The sequence below is a fragment of the Hibiscus syriacus genome, unplaced genomic scaffold (assembly GCF_006381635.1).
Source record: "Hibiscus syriacus cultivar Baekdansim isolate YM2019G1 unplaced genomic scaffold, ASM638163v2 tig00006396_pilon, whole genome shotgun sequence".
Lineage (NCBI taxonomy): Eukaryota > Viridiplantae > Streptophyta > Magnoliopsida > Malvales > Malvaceae > Hibiscus > Hibiscus syriacus.
Window position 1 is genome coordinate 1106 of NW_024062095.1, and position 11257 is coordinate 12362.

Here is an 11257-nt window from a genome sequence, read left to right on the forward strand (position 1 = left end):
ATTTTTTTCTTTTATTAAATTTGAACCACATGCTCCTAAACCATTGTAGAATACTATGTGCTTTCAATTCCTTTTTTATAACAATTTTTAATTTTCAATTTAATCCTTCGACTTTTCATGATTTCTTTTTTCTTCAATTTCATCATTCATTTTAAGTCTAGAATTTTTGCCAAATTTGGATCATATAGTCTTGTACCACTATAGAATGCCATATAACTTAATTCTTATTATTTTTTTACAAATATACTCTTTTTTTTTTTTTAATTTTGTATTTATTAAATTTGATATTTTGATTAATTGTTTGTAAATTTTTTATTCTCATTAATTTTTTTATACTCTCGTTAATATTTTAACTTCAAAATATCTTTTTTAAAATATAATATTAAAATATATTTTATAATTTTAGATTATATTTGATATATTAATACATATATTATTTAAAGATAAAATATAATATATATATATATATATATTATGGTTAGAAAAATCAAAAAATTAAAATCATCCTTACCATAACAGTTTCAACGTGTTTTCTCACTACCAAACATCTCCAACTGAAAATCTCCTACAAACTCCGACGCTGCAAGAAAGAGATTAACAGAAATAAGCTTCCGAAGGTGCGAAAAGATTTTAAAGTTTCAATTGGGTTTACAAAGGCGGTCTCACCTCTCCGCTGCGCAGTGGAGTAAAATACTATGGTTTCAGCGTTTTATGTATTTATGGGTAAACGATCACATTTGTCAGTGTCTGTGTATCGATTTGAAGTTATTTAATTTTAGTATTAAATTCCGATATTATTTTTTTATCATTAAATTATATACGCATCATATGATGTAAAGGTCAAACTAGCAGTTTTAATAATAAAAGGACTTAATTAACAAAAACTAATATTTTAGAGAAGGGTTAATAAAATCAAGGCCATAATTTAGAGACATTAGTACAATTAATTCTGATATTTAATTAGGAGAGATAAATATACTCAGATAATTTATAGATCAAAAACAAATCCAGATTTTTAAACAGGTTTACAAAATCACGACTTCAAAAACTGCATATATATGAAACCCACTGTCATTCCATAGCTAGAGCGGATGGTCGAAATAATTCACCATTGTAGTCCATGGTATCATTTACATGTGTTTGTTAAATAAACTAAAAATAAGAACACTATTTCTCCAATTACAGTCAACATTTGTTGCGGGAGGGGAAAATGAAATACACATAACATTTAAGAGCTTTCCAAACTCGTTGCTGCTATTATACCTGGAGATCTAGAACTGCTTCCCCTGCAGCAACAAGAGTCGGTCAGTTTCCCCCATTCCATCGTGTTGCTCAATCTTATCTTTTACTTTGTATGATAAATTACCTCAGAGACTATGAAACTGAAGTTTGTTCAGAAGTGAAAATAGATTTAGAAACTCACCATGCATTCGCTTCACGAACCGTTCAAATTCTGCGAAATTGTCTCTCTCCATGAGAAGTGGGGTGAGCCTAAGGTAAGTAAAGGACGAGAAATGTCTCCCTTCTGGATCATTTACCGGCTTCACAGTGTGTAGTATCTTGTTGTAGCCTACTCTATCATGGCAATGAAAAGCATTCTCGCTTGCAACCACAATGCATGAATCCCATGCTGCATTCAGCACCTAAAACGGACAATTACTAAGCTTTCTGGATTTGTATAAAGAATATCACAATCGGATTTATAGTAATATTTTTCAAAGAAAAAAGTGTTCCTCCAGAAGAGAGGTAAAAAACGTGAGAGCAAGTAAATAATAAGGTTTGCTAGGAGCTCTAAAAACCTCACCTGCCAGGCTAAACCATGAGGATCTGCCAGTGCTTCCTGCAACTCTTCACGCTGCAGTTCAGCACATGCAAAGTTTAAAGCAGCTCCATGCTTATGTAGCATTTCAGCTATTGCAACATAGCCATCTCGATTACAGGGATTGTAGAATCCAGCCGTTAATTCGGCAGCATGACTCGATGTTTTGTACAACCAGTGAATACCTGGCAGCTGCACGGCAATTAAAACATGGAAAGAAAACAATACTACATACCTTGAAGCAACTTTTAATTTTAATTTCAAAAGGTAATAAAATTTGCATTCAACTGAACTTCACGGCAGGAGGAAAATTCTAAATAAATCAAGGGGAAATGCACAGGAAATGGAAAGAGAAAGAGAAGAGGAAGGGGGAATTACTCTTCATTAGCAGATTAAAATGATCGTGTCAAAATGGATACATAGCATTTCACAAGGCAGTAAAAATGGAAAACGTGAAAGCATGTTATACAACAACTTCCCCTCATTGAATTTCATTACACAACCAAATGCTTGATATAAGAATCGAACTGTGTATATTAAGACATGAAACAAGACTTCAATCTTAGAGTACTTCTAAGTTCACCGGGCTTGATGGGGTTTGAGGATTGAAAGGACAACACTTTTGAAGAAGCACCAGGGGGGTGTTCAAGAAAAAGGAGATTGCTATGAATCCAAACAATGAATCATAAAATCAATTTTAGAGGGTAAGAAGAAAATTCAGTCGGGCGTAAGACATATCATTGCAAGCTGACTCACCTTTACAGCAATGCAAGTGCCTTCAAAAGCCGACTTTGCCAATGAGAGTACCAGGTCTCCATGATTGACTAATACCTGAGAGTACCAATTAAGGAAAACCTCCCATAGTAACCATCATAGTCTCCTCCGTCACAAAAGAAACCAGTTTCATGCGGGTGGGAAATATATGATCCGGCATTATCTGGCCCTCTAGCCCAATAGTTGTGTCCCCTCATTTCTGCTGCCTTCCTCAGGCTTTTTAACATATACTGATCATAACACTGGAAAAGCAAATAGCTATATGATGCCCAGAGAACAAGAAACTAAAGGTTTTGGCAATGTTTAGGTGACAAGAACACAAACAAGGAAACATGCTGTACAAGGACACAATGTGAGCAAAAAAAAGAGAACCAAAACTTGCTAGGCTAGCAATGGAGCAATACTAAAATCACGATGAGATTACTTGCACTAAAGTTCAATAGAATCACATGCAAGGAAACCACCTTTTACCACAAGTGGGTTAGATTCGAACACTGAGCATACCTTCTAAAAGGTTCCTAGAAAACATGATTAGTCACCATTTTTTATTACTTCTAGACAGTATACATGAACGGGGTGAGAGAAAAGAGGGAGCAAAGATGTAGCTAAGTTTCCAGTGCATGAAATTAAAAAAATGTATGCATGAAGCATCTAGGGCTGGCAAAACATATATAAAGCAGCAAAGTAATATATTAAACTATATAACAGAGATTTAAAATCAGTCACATTTAGGTTAGAAAATTGAACTAGTGAATCTGATGTACAAGCAAAATTTTCAGTTTTTCCAAGCTCAAGAAGCTAAATAAGCAGCAAATCAATAATGTGAGAATATGGTAGCTTTAAACAATGCACGAGTTGATAGTCAAGTTGTAATAACAATTACCTGGAACTCCCCGATCCCAGGATATCTCCATCCATGCTTTACTGGACAAGATGGGTATCGTAGCTCCCCACAGGGACCTAGTCCAACTTCATCGGAAGAAATCCCTATGTTTCCCAACAAAAACTTACACATAGTTTAAGGAATACTAGCATGCCAGTGAAGGGAAGAAGAGCAAACCAAGTTAGCATAACATATCAGTTTACAGTATCCCTCAAAAGTAAATTTCAGAAAATAGCAAATTGAAATCACTTTGTTTGTAGCCCTGCTGATTTTAACATAAGATAAAACCCAGATCCATTACCAATTATATAGTCAGAACATATTAATAGAACTACCTTCTGTTGGTCTCAAATGAATTTGGTGATTTACAACAGAGGAACTTACACGATGGTATTGAAAGCTATATCAAAGACTAATACCTCAACAGCAGTTCGGCCCCTTAAAACTCGTTCCTTATCAATACCCCATGAGAGGCATTCGGTGTTTCTTCTTCCTTCTCTATCTGTGAAAAATATGTCAGGATTGCTTCTACCAATTTCTGCAACCCAATGGGGCAGTGGAATACAAACATCATCACCAACATTGCCACCACATTCATGAAACGACATCACAACCTGATCCATCAATAAGATAACTGTTACACTTGGAACAGATCAAAATATAATGGTGCATCATACCTATCCCATATCTGAAGCCAAGCATCATTAAGAAGAGAAAAGAAACTCTACGATCTACAAATGACAAATCACTTATCTCAGACACCTTAACCATAAGTATGCCAGTCCTAAATTGTTAGGGCTATTAATATGAATAAAGTTTTAGGTGTTTGGATTGTTTTATTCTGTTAATAGTAAGCAAGTCGAAATTTTGAACTTCCTTCCAACATAGGATGAAATAAACCTAAATGTAACCTACCCTCCAAAGGCATACCACTGCATAATATGAACATCAATTACATTGGTGTACTTTTTCACAAATTGCATGACAACAGCCTTCACCAAAGGCATATTACTCTGCCATGCAGCACATGGGCATCTTGACACACATAGGGATTCAAAAAGTATATCAAATACTCATCATGCACATAAATCAGAAAAAGCTGACATCTAGACAAATTTTGCAAGATAAGAAGGTAAGTAAAGAGGCTTTGACTAACTTTCAGCGTATTGAACTGCAGCACCGTTGGGGGATAAGATCAGCCTAAACAAGGGAGACTATCTAATCTTATGCTCGTATTAACAAATAACTAAAGTAAATACATGGAATGAATCAAAGATAGAACATATTACAAATTCCCAATTAAAACTCACCTCAGGCAATGAGAAACCATTCGACCATATACAAATTCCCAATTAAAAACTCACCTGCAACTTAAGCTTAAGCTCATGAACCATCTGAAAGAGCCTTCGGTAACCATTCCAGTTATATTCTTGAGGAGCATGAGCTTCCACTATTCCCCACCAGCAGTCAGTCATGACTCCATCTACATTGATTGATTTCAATACTCTCAGCTGCTTTAGTAGACTGTCTGGATCAACTAGCTCACACTTCATGTTGATGACCCCCAACTGCGACAGTTGAAGTAAATTATTTGACTGAAACTAAGAAAGCATCTTGAAAGAAAAGTGAGAAATTTGGCATTTAGTTGGTTTTGAGAAACATTTCAGCATCAGAAAGAAACTCTGTAGCGGGAAACAGAAAAAGAATTACACTTCCTCGTTTGACAAAAAGGCTATGAAGTGTTGAAGAGTAATTATGAGCCAATGTAAATATAGAGAAAGAAACTCGAATTAAAAAACTCACCGGTAGCATTACACAAACTGGAACATATGGAGTGCCAGCAAAATCACGTTCTGGTAGCTTAGGAGGAAGCCCAATAAGCTGTAAAGATTGTAGATTAGAAGAGAAAATGAGCAAATAAAATTATAAAAAATTAACACACCATATCATTTAATTTATTATTACTATTATTATTTTGGACGGGGGAACTATCATTTCAATATAAATATGGATCAATTATATTTTTTTGAGACTCAAGTGCTAGTAAGGCATGGTGGATCCAATTTCCAAACATCCTTTGGTAGATGTAAATCAGCAGCATGAAAGGCACAGGTCATTGCACGCATGTGACCTCATATAACACTGACATACCTGTTTGTCATTTATCGCTTCCATGGAGCCAGCAATAAGAGGAAGACTTTCCGAACGTTCTCCTCCATTTCCAGCCATGTCTGAACTTTGAGAATGGGCACTTGAGGATAGATCATAAGGTGGAGGAGTAGGCAAGAAAACACCCTTCATATGACAAGCATTGTATTCTACTGAGGTGCAATATCCAGAGGAGACTCCCTGCAAGGAGGTAGGTGGAGCTTGCTGTGATGGAATCTGAGAGGGGGATGAAGTCATGCCTGCAGAAGTGCCACCAGCAGGCCTTGAACCCTGCAAAGAGAGAATACTCCCAGTTGGATTTTCCATATATTCATCAGAATAAAAAGATCAAAGAAATATTAAAGGGAGTAGAAGTTCAATGTCTAATGCACTATCAATATTGTGTAGGGAAACAATTAATATGCATACATAATCCAAGATTAATGTTTAGCAATTGAACAATTTATGAACCTATTGAATTAATAACATCTCAATGTTGTACATATTGAATGAACTATGTGCTCAATCTAAGAGATAAAATCCATGCATTCAAAAGCACCTGAGATCTGGATGGAAAAGTGGTTCCATCAGGAAGAACAACCCAGCCAGCTTCCCTGGCCAAAGCTGCAATCACATCATTTATATCAGCTCTAACCCTCAGGTTATAGTTCCCATGCCTCCGCAACCCTGCCAAGATCCTTGCTGTTATTGCTCTTCGATGCCGCTCTCTTAGCTTTGTTCGCTCCTTTTCTTCTAGTGGTCTTGATCTCCGAGCTCCTCCACCTGGGGTGCTGACTTGCTCTTGAAGTTGCTGCTGGGTTTGGAACTGGCCGCTGGTACTCGTCGTCACTCCATCAGCTCCCAACATCATCTGTGCAGCAATATGCTCTCTCCATTCACCTGATCCTCATTGTCCTCTCCTTTTACATCCATGTCAATTTCCTCTTCATCATCATCCTCATTAGCTCCTATCAGATTCTGCAAATCAGTGGCCATAATTTTCCATTCTAATCCAGGTCCCTTAACTCCAAAATACCTCGGGATTATAACTTCTCTGCATAGATTTCTCTTACAATGCAACAACCAGATCTGCTGATTTCTGTCCCATCTTCCTGTTAAATAAAAACTCAATTCATATCATTTCAAAGAAGGCAAAAGAACTCGCCAATTAAACGTAGTTCAAACTTGCAATTCTACATGTTTCCTTTATACAATGACCAAAATAATAACAACAATTATTATAAGGTACCTATTAAGCTTCTTAGGCCTCAGAAATATCAAATATCCCAGTAAAGTTGTCAAGGAACTGTTTGTCTCATTTGGATTTTAATTTTTCCTTCATGAAAATATAAGACTGTAAATAAAAAAAAATAAGAGTCAATTTTTCTTTGTTTTATCTTCTTTCACTTATAAAGCAGTTTCTCAGCAATCACATGAAGGGAATTAAGTACTTTACAGAATTCTCCGAGGTAAATTAACCATTAATCCTAGGCAGACTTAGGAAGGATTTACTCTAGAACTTCAAAAAACAAGTTTCCAAAAAGAATTAGAGAACCTATCAACTAAAAACAAACATGGCCAAGGCCAGCTTGAAAGTTTTCTCCCAAGAACATTACCTTAAAATCAGTGTCTCAGTTTTTCCAGTAACTCTCACGCAAATCTTCAATTTTTCAGAAATGAAGCTCCGGAATATCCCCAGTCCTTCGTCGTCTATCCGAATTCCACTTTCTAGTCTCCAACGGACTGATTTATACGAATAGATCAATATTCCCGGTAGTCGGGGCCGACTCCAGCTTGGTTAAGACGACTGTTCCCCGTAAATGCTAAATTGAAGAAGCTAGGAGTAGGGGCGGAGGACAGGGCTATTTCTGGCTAGGGTACGGGGGCGCGTGAATAGGGAAGAGGCGAGCGCGTGACGGATAAGGTTTCACGCGTGTGCGGGGTTGAAAAGCGTGTATGTGTGTGAAATTCAGGTCTTGGCACGAATGGGGCGTGTGTGAGATAGCGTATTAACGCTGAGCGAGATCGATATACTTGTGAGGAGACACGTGTGAAACGTGCCATGGGTTTTTCTTAATGGCTCAGAGACCCAATCGGACACAAGATTTGGGTCAGTTGCCTGTGATTGGTGCTAAAGACGAGTTACAAAAATTAGAGAGAATATTCTATCTAGTCGACTTAAAAAAAATTTAGGTTAATTGAGTTGATGAATTTTATTTTATAATTTAAATTTTATTTGGAATTTTTTAAGTTGAATTTATAAATTTTGAGTTAAGTTATTCGAGTTTTTGTTTAAATTTAATTGTAAATATTTATAATGTTATAGTACTAATTGGTTCAAATTTAAATTGTTTTTTATAACTATATAAGATATGCATATATGTTTTTTTCCATATGTGATATACATATATCTTGTAGAGTTGTAAGATTTGATTCGAACTTGAAAATCAATCTACTAATTACTAAAAAAAATTGAGTTATTCGGAGTCTTATTTTATTGTTCAACGTAAATTTAATTTTTTTAATCGAATCAAAATTTTTAATGTCAAGTTTTGTTCACCCTTAATAAAAATAGCTTTACAAAAAAATATTAGAAAATGTTGCAAATAAATAACCAAGACACTGATAATTACCCTAAAAACCAATTTGATGTTGCAATTCGACACGTGTGAAGTTTATTGCAACCTCGTGTTTCTTCAACGTTGCTGCAATTGGAGCATAGCCGTCAAAATGTGCAGTATTGGAGCATAACATCAATATCATTCAACCAATGTGATGTTGATTTGCAATGTCAACCAGTTTTAATGTAAAATATCCATTGGTTACCTTGTCTGGGAATATTATGATTGCAGGAGTGAGGGGGGCTTATGATATATTAGCAATGTTTATATACTATATTTCACCATTGAAATCCTTAGTATCATTTACATGTGTTTGTTGACTAAATTAAAATAAGAACACTATTCCTCCAATTACAGGTAACATTTGTTGCGGGAGGGGAAAATGAAATGATACATGATAGTATTTAAGAGCTTTCCAAACTCGTTGCTGCTATTATACATGGAGATCTAGAACAGCTTCCCCTGCAGCAAAAAGAGTCAATCAGTTTCCCCCATGCCATCGTCTTGCTCAATCTTATCTTTTACTTAGTATGATAAATTACCTCAGAGACTATGAAACTGAAGTTTGTTCAGAAGTGAAAATGGATTTAGCAACTCACCGTGCATTCGCTGAACGAACCGTTCGAATTCTGCGAAATTGTCTCTCTCCATGAGAAGTGGGGTGAGCCTAAGGTAAGTAAAGGATGAGAAATGTTTCCCTTCTGGATCATTTACCGGCTTCACAGTGTCTAGTATCTTGTTATAGCCTACTCTACATGGCAATGAAAAGCATTCTCGCTTGCAACCACAATGCATGCATCCCATGCTGCATTCAGCACCTAAAACAGACAATTACTAAGCTTTCTGGATTTGAATAAAGAATATCACAACCGGATTTATAGTAATACTTTTCAAAGAAAAAGTGTTCCTCCAGAAGAGAGGTAAAAAACGTGAGAACAAGTAAATAATAAGGTTTGCTAGGAGCTCTAAAAACCTCACCTGCCAGGCTAAACCATGAGGATCTGCCAGTGCTTCCTGCAACTCTTCAAGCTGCAGTTCAGCACATGCAAAGTTTAAAGCAGATCCATTCTTATGTAGCATTTCAGCTATTGCAACATAGCCATCTCGATTACAGAGATTGTAGAATCCAGCCGTTAATTCGGCAGCATGACTCGATGTTTAGTACAACCAGTGAATACCTGGCAGCTGCACAGCAATTAAAACATGGAAAGAAAACAATACTACATACCTTGAAGCAACTTTTAATTTTAATTTTCAAAAGGTAATAAAATTTGCATTCAACTGAACTTCACAGCAGGAGGAAAATTCTAAAATAAATCAAGGGGGGAAATGCACAGGAAATGGAAAGAGAAAGAGAAGAGGAAGGGGGAATTACTCTTCATTAGCAGATTAAATGATCGTGTCAAAATGGATACATAGCATTTCAAAAGGCAGTAAAAATGGAAAACGTGAAAGCATGTTATACAACAACTTCCCCTCGTTGAATTTGATTACACAACCAAATGCTTGATATAAGAATCGAACTGTGTAATATTAAGACATGAAACAAGAATTGAATCTTAGAGTACTTCTAAGTTCACCGGGCTTGATGGGTTTGAGGATTGAAAAGGACAACACTTTTGAAGAAGCACCAGGGGGGTGTTGAAGAAAAAAGGAGATTGCTATGAATCCAAACAATGAATCATAAAATCAATTTTAGAGGGTAAGAAGAAAATATTCAGTAGGGCCCTAAGACATATCATTGCAAGCTGACTCACCTTTACAGCAATGCAAGTGCCTTCAAAAGCTGACTTTGCCAATGAGAGTGTCAGGTCTCCATGATTGACTAATACCTGAGAGTACCAATTAAGGAAAAACCTCCCATAGAAACCATCATAGTCTCCTCCGTCGCAAAAGAAACCAGTTTCATGCCAGTGGGAATTGTATGATCCGGCATTATCTGGCCCTCTAGCCCAATAGTTGTGTCCCCTCATTTCTGCTTCCTTCCTCAGGCTTTTTAACATATACCGATCATAACACTAGAAAATCAAATAGCTATATGATGCCCAGAGGAGAACCAAAACTAAAGTTTTTGGCAATGCTTGGGTGACGAACACAAACAAGGAAACATACTGTACAAGGAACACAATATGAGCAAAACAAAGAGAACCAAAACTTGCTAGGCTAGCAATGGAGCAATACTAAAAATCATGATAAGCTTACTTGCACTAAAGTTCAAAAGAATCAACTCCAAGGAAACAGCCTTTTAACAGTGGGTTAGATTTGAACACTGAGCATACCTTCTAAAAGGTTCCTAGAAATCATGATTAGTCACCATTTCTTATTACTTCTAGACAGTAGACATAAACAGGGTGAAAGAACAAGAGAGGGAGGGAGCAAAGATGTAGGCTAAGTTTCCAGGTGCATGAAAATTAAAAAATGTATGCGATTGAAGCATCTAGGACGGTGAAACATATATAGAGCAGCAAAGTAATATATTAAACTATATAACAGAGATTTAAAATCAATAATCACATTTAGGTTAGAAAATTTGAACTAGTGAATCTGATGTTACAAGCAAAATTTCTGTCAAATTTTCCAAGCACAATAAGCTATATAAGCAGGCAATCAAATAATGTGAGAATAAGCACAAGTTGATGGTTGAATTGTAATAACAATTACCTGGAATTCCCCAATCCCAGGATATCTCCATCCATGCTTTTCTGGACAAGATGGGTATCGTAGCTGATAACTCCATAAAAAGGCTATATTTAGGGCCTTTTCACTTAAGTTATTGGTTATCTAAAAGTCCATATAGGATCATATAAATGCATTTAGGAGCATATAGTTGTATGTGGTGGATATATTTTACCGTGGAATTTTATTTTGAAATTGGTGTTGCGTTATGGGAAAGGTGTTTTGTTTGATGATGTGCAGGATTTGTAAGCAAGGATGCGCGAGGAGAATTGCCATGAAAAATTGAATATGCTGAGTAGAATGTGAATGCAACGACAACTCAGACGACATTTCTGG

At 36.2% G+C, this 11257-nt stretch overlaps 1 pseudogene; it reads right to left on the reverse strand.

Moving 5' to 3' along the window:
- Positions 1–1221: 1221 nt before the first annotated feature.
- LOC120200662 lies at positions 1222–7623 on the reverse strand (annotated as a pseudogene).
- Positions 7624–11257: the final 3634 nt, after the last annotated feature.